At 42.4% G+C, this 14,273-nt stretch overlaps 1 protein-coding gene across 3 annotated transcripts in view; it reads right to left on the reverse strand.

Moving 5' to 3' along the window:
• KCNJ1 (potassium inwardly rectifying channel subfamily J member 1) overlaps nucleotides 1–14,273 on the reverse strand; it is a 70,500-nt gene that overhangs the window by 36,176 nt on the left and 20,051 nt on the right. Inside the window, exon 1 of one of the 3 annotated variants that reach the window (XM_040431847.1) lies at nucleotides 4,664–4,686. The exons of the other annotated variants lie outside the window; for them this stretch is intronic. The gene's annotated coding sequence lies outside the window, so the exon portion shown is untranslated. Of the gene's footprint in view, nucleotides 1–4,663; nucleotides 4,687–14,273 lie in introns of those variants that run through there. 3 annotated transcript variants of the gene reach the window in all.

The following is a 14,273-nucleotide window of genomic DNA, read 5'->3' on the forward strand; positions in this document are numbered from 1 at the left end:
AATGTAGTGCAGCAGCACATGTCCCTCCGTGGCGCGCCCGTGGCTATAAGCCGCCACTCCGCAATCCTCAGCACTGCCCCCCATTGAGATGTATGGGAGGTAGAAAGGATGCGGCTGCCGTCGGTTTTTGACGCGACTGTCTGTGCAAGAATGCCGCTGAAATGGCCGTTTTGTGAACATCCCCTTATCTCCACATGGAGCAGATTTTTCAAACCCAACTTTGCAACTCATCTGTGCCACATGGACAGCAAAATCTGCATGTGCAACATGCGGCTATCTGCGGCATTGCTGTGGATTTTTTAACCCTTCACATTATGGGGAGTGAGAATCCACAAAATAAATTGTCATGTTGAAATTAGCTTTAAGCCTCGTTCACATGACTGTATTTTTGCTCCACATCCGATCCGCATTTTTTGCCGATTGCATGTGGACCCATTTATTCCAAAGGTGCTGAAAAAATGCGCACAGCTCACTGCGTACTGTCCTCATCCGTATGTCTGTTCTGTAGTCCTGCAAAAAAAGAACATGTCCTAATCTTGCTCCGGACCGCAAAATACATACGGTCGCGTGAATGCACCATTTCTAGTATTGTATTATGCTTCAAATGTGCAGTGGGTAAAAAATCTGCTTGGAAAACGCGCAGCGAATATGAAACCAAATAGGATATTTTCTGCTCTTAATCTATTGTCCGTCTTAACTCTTCTTTAAAAGAAAACGCTAATTATGCCAGATATGTATTGAATATGGTTCGAATATTAGTCACCTTCAAAATGAGTGTATGGCCCCAGTGATACCGAATTCCAGGGAGCACACACCATAATCTCAGCACTTTTGTTATACCGGCAGTCAATGCCCTCCAGCTTCTTTCCCCTACTGGTGGGCATGGCCACTGGAATTCACACCTGACCTGCATGGTCAATGGTGATCCATGCCCTTTGGCATCACCCTGCTCCTTCCCAGGGGGCATGGCTGCCAGAGTGCTTGTAGCTCTGCCTGTGCCACACTAGGAGTAGGTTAAGGTGTGAGCTCTGTCAGGCTCTTATTAGGACACGTGCATACCCTGGCTCTTTATGTCCCCAGACTATGGCTAGGTTTCCCAGGGTATTTAAGGCACATTCCCCTATGGCAGGGATGTCAAACTCATGGCCCTCCAACCGTTGCGAAACCACAACTCTCAACATGCCTTGATAGCTCTAGGCTGTCTTTGTATGATAGAAGTTGTAGTTTTGCAACAGCTGGAGGACTGAGTTTGAAATCCCTGGCCTAGGACTTGTAGGGGAATTTCCATTGTTTTAAGGATTGGTAGATTTCAGCATATTTTGATGTAAGATTTCCATGTTTGGAAAGTAGATTTGACCATCAGCAGGAAGTTGGTATTATTTATATTGCCCACATTAGAGGCCAGTAAGAGAATGTCTAGTCTTTCAGTCTGACTAGTATGTTTCTCTATGTTCACTAGTGTTGAGCGTGAATTTTAATGGCGAATATCGCCACTTTCTCGAATTCACGAATATTTTAGAATATACTGCTATATATTCGTATTCACGAATATTCTAATCGCAAATATCGGCACTTAGCAACATCCCTAGCAACCAATAGGAAAGTTGCCTATAGGAGTAGTGTTGATCGCAAATTTTCGTATAGCAAATGTTCCGATTGCCGATTTTCGCAATCAAGAAAATAATGACTGGAGATCTCGAATTCTCTAATTTGCGAATATATGATGAATATTCTCAAAATATCGCAAATTTGAATATTGCCCCTGCCGCTCATCACTGATGTTCACCCAGAGTTTGTCAGACTGGGGAGTCCACCATGCTGTCGATTGATCAAGTATATCTGGGAGGCCCAAACCAGCATGGTTTTTATGTCTGGTCAGTACTCTGGTCAGCTGCGATTCTAGGGTGTCTGTTGTTTTCTAAGTTCTCTCTAGTTATCCATCTTTTTGTTTATTTCATCTCTGTCCTCATATATAAGTTAATTTTTTCTTCTACACTTTACATGCAGTACACAATACTTTTTGGCCACATGAAGCGGGCTCCAAGCACCAACTAGAAGGTGGCTTCATTGAAGCACAATAAATAATGGGATGATGCTTTACACAAAATAATGTTATCAGAATAATTGTATTATATTGGAACGTATATTCTCCTTTTGATTACCGGATTATAATAGTATTCTGCTTGATACTGTAACAAATCAAACTGTAATGTACTTTCTTTAACCGTTTGAAATGAAAAACTCCATAAAAACTATTGAAACAGAAATCCCTGGCCTATGGGATGGTATCTGAGCATTAAGGTTCCTAGCTTTCCTAGTCCCTGTAAAAGGGTTTAGTGTCATCTGATCCGCCATAATCTGAACCTCGATTTGTGCTACTGTAGTTCTGTGGAATGAGTTACCCCAAACCATCAGATCCACAGTTTTAAATGTGCCCTGAAAACATATCTTTTTATGCAGGCCTTATACACTTCTTTAATCTAAATTTTCTCCGTTTGCACCCCCCACACTTCTCCTTCTACATTGTTATTTTCAACTTTAACCCTTCATTTAACAGTATTGCCCACACTCCATGCATTCAACGGCACTTCTGAACCAGTACATCCACAGATGCTGGCTGGTGTCCGACTCGCGCAGCCCACTTTGTATTGCTTGGACTATTGTACAAAACAACTACTTCCCTATTTCTTCATCGATTTGTAAGGTCTTGTAAGCAGGACCCTCACTCTATGGTTTGGGTTTGTACTTTTTTGCTTTGCAATGTCTGATTTTTGTCTGCGTATGAAGGTGCACAGCTTATTTATAGTTTTCTGGTGGGATGTATCCTATTGTGTAGGTATGTTTATAGTGTCTTATTACTAAGGCTACTTTCACACTGGCGTTTTGGCTTTCCGTTTGTGAGATCCGTTTCAGGGCTCCCGCAAGTGGTCCAAAATGGATCAGTTTTGCCCTAATGCATTCTGAATGGAAAAGGATCTGCTCAGAATCTATCAGTTCAGTCTCTATTCCGCTTTGGAGGTGGACACCAAAACACTGCCTGCACAATCAGGTACAATAGAAAACTGATCTGTCTGCCATTGACTTTCAATGGTGTTCAAGACTGATCCGTCTTGGCTATGTTAAAGATAATACAAACTGATCCGTTCTGAACAGATGCAGACGGTTGTATTATCTGAACAGATCCGTCTGTGCAGATCCATGACGGATCCGCACCAAACGCGAGTATGAAAGTAGCCTAATAAAAACCAAGATAGTCTCTGCCACTGTCATTCTTCTTGGTTAATAATCTCCTGGTCCATCATCATCACTGAAGCATCTGACTGGCACCAAATGTATTCTGTAGCAGGACACCAAACATGCAGCCGATGTCATTAAGAACTATCTTTTGTGTAAAGAAGAACCGAGGAGTACCGGAAATTATGATATGGCCCCTAGAGAGCCCTGATCTCCACATCATTCAGCTTGTCTGGGATTACATGAAGAGTTAGAAGGATTCGAGCAATCCTACGTTCACAGAAAATCTGTGGTTAGTTCTTCAAGATGCTTCGAACAAACCCCCTACTGAGTTCCTTCAAAACCCGTGTACAAGTGTACCTACAAGAACTGATGCTCTTTTGAAGGCAGAGGGTGATCACACCAAATATTGATTTGGTTTAGATTTATCTTTTGTTCATTTACTTAGCATTTTGTTAATTAATTAAATTAAACTACAGATGTAGCAGGGTTAGCACTCAAGCTCTTAACTCATCGCGTTCTCTTGAGACAAAAGCCAATTAAAAAGCAATTGAAGGTGTTTGCTTAACGCATTTAGTTTAGATAACACATCTCATAAATCATGCGTGTTAACTCTGCTACATTCGTATTAACACACTTTTGCACAATACAATCTCTCTCCAGACCCCTCTATATACATAGAAGCTCAGCTGAATATGCATGTGTACTTAACTGGAAGAAGGGAGAAAGCTGCTGACCTACACAGTTGGTAGCAACCTATCTCCCTGAGAACAAAAGGATCTGGCAGCTGAAATCCAGAAGCCCGATCCTTATCTTCTCCAATATCTGCTGTCAGATTAGAGAGTTCAAAGGGCCCCATACATATTAGATGAGGGGTCAGCAACCTTCAGCACCTACAACTCCCAGTATGCTTCTGTGGGAGTTCGAGAACAGTCAAGCAAGTGTGCATGTGTTTTACCACAGCTGCTGATTCCTGCATTAGATGGTAGGCCAGTCCCATCATAATCATCTGGCTCGGCGAGCATTAATCTGATTGATATGACTCGCATAATTATGCAGCACTGCCAACGTCCATAAATTCCTGGACAATCTGTAAAAATGTCTGTGACTGATTTTATTTTGAAGCTGGAGTAGCCTGTGCTGATTATTGTGATTATCAGTATTTTACACTTAACACTGCTGCTTATAAACACATATTACTCGTATATAACATGTAATTTTGATTAGTTTTGGTTTTCCAATTTGTCCTTTATACATGGTGGCTAAATTTTCTATGGAGCAAAAAAAACTAAAATTTAAAAATCGGGATGGCAGCTCTGGGCACATGTCTCCTTTTAGACAACTTAAAAAAATATATAAAATGTACGGTATATAACTATTATCTTTTGTGTTGACCTATACAATGGTAATGAATGACTCCTATACTCACCGGGATATTCAGGGTCTACAGATCAGATTATTTATTTTTTTCTTTCTGGGATCCTTTTTCCTGCTGTGAACTATTTTTCTCTCCTGGGGCTGCCCTTTATACGGATGTCGGCAGGGGCTGGCTGATTTACATGCTGGTCCATGCCTGATGTGACTGGCTGCACAAGAGAGGGTGGAGGTGAAAGGCAGCAATAAATGTTATGGCCTTGGCATTAACTGTTTCATTGTAGCAAGCTCCACCATTCATCTGGCTGCAGTAGACCTGTGGATTTAGGGATGATGGCAGCCTGGTAGTAAAGGAGGAGTATTGTTCTAAGGAGTACTCCACGAGTGGCTGGTTTTGACTTTAGTCTTGCATTTCTGCCTGTACTCTGATTCTGTATATGTATAGGCGTATATAAAGGTGTAGCTGCCCAGGATGAGACCCTGAATGCATCTTAATGTTCTGTCCTGAAAACACTACCACATGTCATACCTGTATATGTTCAAAATATTATTAGCTATTGAAAGCTAGAGATAGTGAAGGAAGTAAAAAGTAGGGTGTGCCTAGTCTCCACATGCACCCTAACATTGGCAAAGAGGGAAGGAACTGACTAAAGTGTCGCACCAAACTACCCCCAGGCTCAAGGAAGGGGTAAGGAATGGAATAAGTAATGGGGCACCCTGTTTCTGTATAGGCACAGCTGCATTGTGGTTACATAGCAAATAAGAGGTTCAGATGCACCATCTGTTACCCACCAGATGCTGCATGGCAGCCACAGGTATGTTTCACATATAAAATGAAAGGCCTCTGTTTAATAGTTAAAGGGGTTGGCCAGTTTGCTATTTTGATGACCTATCCGCAGTATAGATCATCAAAATCAGAACCCCCCCGCTGATCAGCTGTTTCAAGAGAACGTAGAGTTCATGCGAGTGCTGCATTCTCTTCACGGTTTACCTACTCGGCATCGACATTGCAGCGGCGAGCAGGCGTAATTACAGCTCCTCCGTCCACATTCACTTCAATGGGAAGGAGCAGTCACACTCAGTCTGCTCCTTCCCAGTGAAGTGAATGGGATGGAAGAGCTACAATTACACCTGCTCGCCACTGTGATGTCGACAGCAAGCAGGTAAACGGTGATGGGTGAAGGGAACGCAATGCTTGCATGAGTGCTCTGTTCTCTTCGAACAGCTGATTGGTAGTGGTAACAGGAGTCAGACCCCCGCTGATCTGATATTGATAACTAGAGATGAGCGAACGGCGTTTCGTCACCGTACGGTATTAGAATGTATGGGCTCCAATCAGCCGAAGTAAGTCATTCACAAAGTCGCTCGAGACTTCATTGAATAACTTTTTGATAATTGATTATTACAGTGAAAAACCACTTCAAAACTTGGAACCAAACTCTGCTTTGGTTCCGAGTGGTCCCTGAGTTTGGTTCCAAGGTTTTTCACTGTAATAATTACCGACTTTGTTGAATAACTTTTAACTTGCACTTCTCATAGTCTGGAACTTGCTGCCTGAACTTTCCAAACTTTCAAAAACAATCTGAAACTCGTCTCTTCAGGAAAGCCTACAATAAACCCAGCTGCCACTACACAGCCAGATGAGCGGCTTCTATCCTCTGATTACTGACTACTTACCCCTTCCTTTGTAGACCGTAAGCCTCAGGGGCAGGGGCATTAACCCTTTGACAACCTGTGCCGTACATGTATGGCACATATTGTCTCATCGTTTAAAGATGTCACCCACTAGGGAGCAGAGCAGAATGCTATAGTCGCTGGATGCATGCTGTTTCACAACGCAGACAGCCAGGGCTAATATATGTGATCGGCAGTAACGGGGAAGCCATTCCTTGGTGGTAACTGCCAGGGGCGGATTAAGTGCATGATAGGCCCGGGGCTGTCTACCCAACTTGGGCCCCCCTCCATTTTAGTTTAGTTTTTGTATGAAGAGGCTGTGGTGCTTCATGGGCGCCAGAGTCTCTTCTTAGGCCATATGACATCTTCAGACTAAAAAAAAATACCCCAAATTGGGTCCTAAACTGAAAAATTTGGTCGCCAAATTTAAAATACATATAATTGTAATAAAGACATGGAGGAGAATACAGCACCACATACCTCTTACATCCAGTGACATCTCCTGTCATGTAGACCTTCTCTTTCCTCTTCTCCTCCATTTGACCCAGACCACCATGGCAAATTCTTTCAGCCGCATCTCGTCTCTACAGTTTGTAACACAGACATGTTAGATTTCTAAATTTTTCCATCAACCTCCTCATTCTGGTGTCCCCACAGTGTCATCCTGCCACCCCCAATACTGTGCCCGTTATGCTCCCCAATGCCCAAGGAACTATACTACTGAAAAAAGTGACCCTAATAGACATAATTGGGGTAATTTATCAAACTGGTGTAAAGTAGAACTGGATTTCCAAAAGAGCTGTCAAATATGAAAGGTGCAATCTGATTGGCTGCTATGGGCAACTAAGCCAGTTCTGCGTTACACCACTTTGATAAATTACCCCAAATGTTCCTATAGTGTCCACAGCAGCTATAATGTCCCCCAGAGTGCCCCCAGTAATAATAACACCCTATATTGTGCTCCAGGTAATAATCCCTGTATAGTGTCCCCAGAAATAATAGAAATGCCCTACAGTGCCTCCCCAATAGCAACACCCCCATATAGTAATTTCCACCACACTGCCCCCACATAGTAATCCCCCCATAGTAATTTGCCCCCACACAGTAATTTCCCCCAAACTGCCCCCATATAGTAGTTTGCCCCACACAGTAATTTGCCCCACACTGCCCCCACATAGTAATTTCCACCACACTGCCCCCACACAGTAATTTGCCCCCGCACTGCCCCAACATAGTAATTTTCCCGCACATAGCAATTTCCCCACACTGTTCCCACATAGCAATTTCCCCACACTGCCCCCACATAGCAATTTGCCCCCACACAGCAATTTGCCCCCACACTGCCCCATCTAGTAATTTGCCCCCACATAGTATTCCCTCCCATAATAATTTGCCCCCACATAGTATTCCCTCCCATAATAATTTGCCCCCATACAGCCCCCACATTACCCCCCCCCGTCCTCGATTTATCTTCCATAATATGTCCTCCTGTGTGTCGTCGTCCCCCCCCAAAGTAGGCACATGAAATAAAAAAAATGAACAAAAAATGAAAAGATAAATACTCACCTATGTCCAGGGCCAGGTGCTTGCTCGCAGAGGAAGGCGGGATGAGTCAGGCGCGTCACAGTGCTGCGTCCCAGGACAGGCGTGCGATGACGTCATCACGCACGCCTGCGCCGGGATTTCACTACCACATAGGCCTCAGGCCTACAAGGCCTGAAGCCTATGGTGGTGATCGGCGACGGGACCGTGCCCCGCCGCAGTATGTGGGCGTTCGTGTCAGTGTTGGGCCCCCTATCGGTGCTGGGCCCAGGGCTGCCGACCCGAACGTCCCTATTGTAATCCGCCACTGGTAACTGCATTGGAATATAGTGAATTTCTTTTTCACTAGTTGTACTAAATCACAGTGTAAGGCCTTATGCACACAAATGTATTTTGTTTCCGTGTTCGTTCAATTTTTTATGCGAATAGGATGCGGACCCATTCATTTCAATCGGTCCGCAAAAAACGCGGACAGCACACTGTGTGCTGTCCGCATCAGTATGTCCATTCTGTTGCGCCGCAACAAAAATAGTGCATGTCCTATTTTTTTCTAGTTTGCGGATAAGGATAGGCATTATTACAATGGATCCGCAAAAAAAAACTGATCCGCAAAAACAAATGCCATACGGAACTTCATCCTTTTTTTGGCGGATCCGCAATTTGTGGATCGCAAAACACATACGGTCGTGTGCATGTAGCCTAAGAGAAAAGCAATCTAATTATTGCACGTTCAGGTCCCCAGAGGGTCTTAAAAAGAAAAGGTTAAAAAAAAAAAAAAGTATTTAAAATGGCCATAAAAAATATTTTCTTCCAAAGTTTTTAAAAAACATATACTCGCCTAAAGAATTATTAGGAACACCATACTAATACGGTGTTGGACCCCCTTTTGCCTTCAGAACTGCCTTAATTCTACGTGGCATTGAATCAACAAGGTGCTTATAGCATTCTTTAGAAATGTTCGCCCATATTGATAGGATAGCATCTTGCAGTTGATGGAGATTTGAGGGATGCACATCCAGGGCACGAAGCTCCCGTTCCACCACATCCCAAAGATGCTCTATTGGGTTGAGATCTGGTGACTGTGGGGGCCGTTTTAGTACAGTGAACTCATTGTATTGTTCAAGAAACCAATTTGAAATGATTCGAGCTTTGTGACATGGTGCATTATCCTGCTGGAAGTAGCCATCAGAGGATGGGTACATGGTAGTCATGAAGGGATGGACATGGTCAGAAACAATGCTCAGATAGCCCGTGGCATTTAAACGATGCCCAATTGGCACTAAGGGGCCTAAAGTGTGCCCAGAAAACATCCCCCACACCATTACACCACCACCACCAGCCTGCACAGTGGTAACAAGGCATGATGGATACATGTTCTCATTCTGTTTACGCCAAATTCGGACTCTACCATTTGAATGTCTCAACAGAAATCGAGACTCATCAGACCAGGCAACATTTTTCCAGTCTTCAACAGTCCAATTTTGGTGAGCTCGTGCAAATTGTAGCCTCTTTTTCCTATTTGTAGTGGAGATGAGTGGTACCCGGTGGGGTCTTCTGCTGTTGTAGCCCATCCGCCTCAAGGTTGTGCGTGTTGTGGCTTCACAAATGCTTTGCTGCATACCTCGGTTGTAACGAGTGGTTATTTCAGTCAACGTTGCTCTTCTATCAGCTTGAATCAGTCGGCCCATTCTCCTCTGACCTCTAGCATCAACAAGGCATTTTTGCCCACAGGACTGCCGCATACTGGATGTTTTTCCCTTTTCACACCATTCTTTGTAAACCCTAGAAATGGTTGTGCGTGAAAATCCCAGTAACTGAGCAGATTGTGAAATACTCAGACCGGCCCGTCTGGCACCAACAACCATGCCACGCTCAAAATTGCTTAAATCACCTTTCTTTCCCATTCTGACATTCAGTTTGGAGTTCAGGAGATTGTCTTGACCAGGACCACACCCCTAAATGCATTGAAGCAACTGTCATGTGATTGGTTGACTAGATAATTGCATTAATGAGAAATAGAACAGGTGTTCCTAATAATTCTTTAGGTGAGTGTATATATAATTTTTTTTTTTTTACTATTTTTTTTCAATTCCACACCATTTGGATTTTTTTTTTTTAAAGCTTCCTACTATATCAAGTGCAACTTGTCTCAAAAAAACAAACATAACAAAAATGATGGCCCTGAGAAGGCAGGATGTAAAAAACGAAAATGCAAAAATGGAAAATGAACAAAAAGGGTTATGTTAGTCCATGCTTATTGTACTTGCTTTTTGTATTATGTTATGTATAAACCCCTTTTCATATGGGCACCACTCTGAAATTAATGGTGCTTTTAAAATAACTAATTATACTAAGGGAAATTACTCCTCAGCATAACAGCGTTGTGTCTCTGATTAGCACAAATGATGAAGTAGCTAATTAGAGTAAATAGAGTACCTGCATATGTATTCTATGTTTTGAGGGTTTTTGTTCTTTTTTGTGTCATTTGTTAGAGCTCCGTAGGTTTATTGGCCTGGGATTCAGCTATAAGGTGGCCTCCGTGGTATTCAGTACAGTGAGTTCTGCAGAGCTCTCCCCCAGGCAACGATCTAAAACTCTGAAAGGAATGTATTTACCAAACTGTAGGATGAAAGCTTTAAGCGGGTAGTATACCCGAGTCACCTGATGGTGGAACACAGCATTTTAATGTCTATTTGCTGCTGTCTAATGGCAGATTCTATCTAACCTGGTACACATGAATGTAGTTACCAGCTCAGTAACTATAGCTGTATGGATGATTGATTTACATTCTGCACCCGGGTCTACAGATTGTACTGGAAGACATGGAGAACCTGATAACCTTCATACCATGATTGCAGTGTGTAGTGACTTGACAAAGCGCTGGTTTTGTTTTTTATGGAGAATGTGGTTTCAGAAAATGACTTATTGTTATTTGTATAATAAACATAAGAATAAATTTTTTTCCATGTCCTAAAATAATAGGCTTGAAAATGTCTGTCTGTTTAGTCGGGGTCACGGTTCAGCAGTCATTTCATTATCACTACAGGCAGGGTTAAAATGAAAGGTATAACACATATAGCGAACATTGGATTCACAGTAGGTGAAGTTACTGCTCCCCTCTTTCCCCTTCCTTTAGAATGACCTGTGCCCGGGTCACAGAGCATGTCTAGAAAACAACATGGCTGGTAACAGCAGCTCAGGCTCATGTACAGAAAATGACATTACAAAAAATCTGCAATCAGAAAATAAAAGCAGATTAGAAAAAATAAATGTTTCACTACATTTCCTTTAAATCTTTATTGCCAACATAAGAATGCGATTGTTGCAGACTATGGTGGTTTATCACCATTGAGCAAGCAGTTTATACATCGTATCTGCATTGTGGTAGCTACATGTGTCAATGCAGGAAGACTGCACACCATTAGGGTCCATTCACACGTCCGTGGTGTGTTGCGGACCCGCAAAACACACCCGGCCGGCACCCCCTATAGAAATGCCTATTCTTGTCCGCAGCTGCGGACAAGAATAGGACATGTTCTATCTTTTGCGGAGCTGCGGACCAGAAGTTCGGGGCCGCGCTCCGCAAATGCAGAAGCGGAGAGCACATGGTGTGCTCTCCGCTTCACGTCTGGGCCCATAGAGAATGAATGCATGACTGTTATTGGTCTATGCACTCGTCCTTTCCTCCAAAAACATTTATTTCCAAACTGCATTTTTATGGCCTTTTATACACTTTGGCAAAGGTGAGACAAAAATCACACAACTGCCAATGAGTGAATACCCAATGGAAGAAGAGCCAGCTAGGAGATTATTCCTGCACTCCGTCCTTGCCTAGATCATTAACCCCTCTTCCCTAGTTTCCATTTCTTTCCTTCTACCCTTGTGTTCTCGTGGATTCGGTTTTCTACTGTGTGTGATGTTGTGTAGTCAGACTAGGTGCTGATCTAAGGTTGGGAATTTAGACCTGCCCTTCCATCAGTAATCACTGGTAACCCTTTCACTGAAGGTTGAACCATGAGTCCTGGCCTTCTCCAGTCCTGGAGGATGTGCTTAATTCATGGTAATCTCATCCCGTCTTTTTCACTACCTGTCTTTGTAGAGTTCTATAAAGCAGCAATATGGTGGCCAAAAATCGCATTACGTTGGTGCCTTGCAGCACAGGAGTCCTGGGTTCGAATCTGACCAAGTTCAAAATCTGCATGGAGTTTTTGTCCGCCCCGTGTTTGTTTGTGTTTTTTTGTTTTTTTTTTAACCTCTTTTGGGTACTTCGGTCTCCTCCTGCACTTCAAAAACATAGAGGTTCATTGTTAGTAGTTGAATTGTGAGCTTTGATAGGGACACAGAGACTGATGTGATTGACAACAATCTCTGTAAAGTGCTGTGAAATATGCAAGTACTATATACAGTAAATTAATAAAATTAATATGATTAAATTCCTCAGTTTACTTTGTGGATGACTATGAATTGGGCATGGCTTGTTGAAAGTGGGCAACTTCGTCCTTTTAGAATTAGCAGTATATTGATATGTAAGATGTCCTGGTGCTCATGAATTGTTTGCTTTTTCATTCAAACCAAGAGTGGAAAATTATATGGCCTTTATTGGCTTTTTTTTTTTTCCAACCGCAGCAGAATCTGCATGTGTTAAATGTAAATTTTGCTGCAAGTTTTGTAGCGCATCAGGAAAAAATCTGCTACATTAAATCCACATTAATATTTATTTTTTAAATTTAAGATGGTCAGCCACTGTAATTTTGAGACTTTGAGGTAAGGAGGGCGACCCTTTTTTCAGAAGTTGTATAATTAGTATGACATAGGCGGAATTTATCAACCCCTTTGCTCCAGAATTCTGGCTTCAAAAAGTCAGAAAATAGGATTTTGGTGGTTAGCCATGTTGGTTTTTCACTCCTAATTACGATTGCGACCATTTTAGAAAGTTGCAAGCAAAGTTACACACACTCTGCAGGTGAGGGGTGGTGTAAAAAGAAAAAAAAAAAAAGAGTAGCATTTCTAAACAAAAGTAATAGGTTTAAAGATAAGTCCAATTTAACAAATAACATGCAACGCTTGATAAATTTGGCACAAACACCAAATTGACTTCAGATATTTCCCTCATGGTAAATTCTCCATAGTCTGCATGTAATCTCGACATAATTGTGCAGGTGTAACTCATGTTTTATTATAGAAATTTATGCTTTATGCACATGACGACCACGTTCGGTTTTTGGACCGCACATGGCTACATAATCCCATCCCCATCTCTTATTTGAACAAAATATATGATTGTCACAGCTTATGTTCAGAGATGTAGTACCATTTTTGTATACTTATAACTAGGGATGAGCGAATCGACTTCAGATGAAACATCCGAAGTTGATTCACGTAAAACTTCGTTAGTATTCTGTACGGAGCGGTACCTTGGAACCGAATACTAGTTCGGTAAAAGTTTTTTTACAGTAGAAATACATTTTTGAAGTTATTACCCGAAGTCTCGTGAGACTTTGCTAACTAATAACTTTGGATCATCGGAGCCAATACATTCTAATACTGTACAGCGCTCCCGCTCTGTACAGTATTCTAACAGTTTTATGCAAATTGACTTCGGATAATTCATGCCCCATCTTTGATTTGGGCAGAAACTGAAAAATGGGAAGCGTCCCTCCCTGTGATGTGGCATGCGTTATCTGCCGCGAGCGAGGAGACCAGAAGCCCCCTGCTGACCTATCCTGGCCAACAAAGGGTTTTTTAAAGTGCCAAACGTGGCGGCTCATTTGAACAGCCTGACTGGATCATGATTTTTCCCTGTTTGGTTGAGCCATGGTCCAGATACCACCGAGCGAACCACCTTCTCATCCGATGGGATAACTATACTATTTTGGATCATATGTGCAGCTTATTTCTTTTATCATCTGTATAACCACCTAAATATATACACTGCTCAAAAAAATAAAGGGGGCACTAAAATACCATATCCTAGATCTCAATGAATAAAATATTCCAGTTGCAAATCTTTATTCATTACATAGTGGAATGCATTGAGAACAATAAAACATAAAAATAATCAATGTAAGTCAAAATTAATGTCCCATGGAGGTCTGGATTTGGAATGATACTCAAAAACAAAGTTGGAAATCAAATTTCAGGCTGATCCAACTTCAGTGGAAATGCGTCAAGACAAGGAAATGAGGCTCAGTGGTGTGTGTGGCCTCCACGTGCCTGTATGACCTCCCTACAATACCTGGGCATGCTCCTGATGAGGCGGCAGATCTCCTGAGGGATCTCCTCCCAGGCCTGGATTAAAACATCATTCGTTAAACTCCTTGACAGTCTGTGGTGCAACATGGCGTGGGTGGATGGAACGAGACATGATGTGCTCGATTGGATTCAGGTCTGGGAAACTGGCAGGCCAGTCCATAGCATTAATGCCTTCATCATACAGAAACTGCTGACAC

Source organism: Bufo bufo, chromosome 1, assembly GCF_905171765.1.
Source record: "Bufo bufo chromosome 1, aBufBuf1.1, whole genome shotgun sequence".
Taxonomy (NCBI): domain Eukaryota; kingdom Metazoa; phylum Chordata; class Amphibia; order Anura; family Bufonidae; genus Bufo; species Bufo bufo.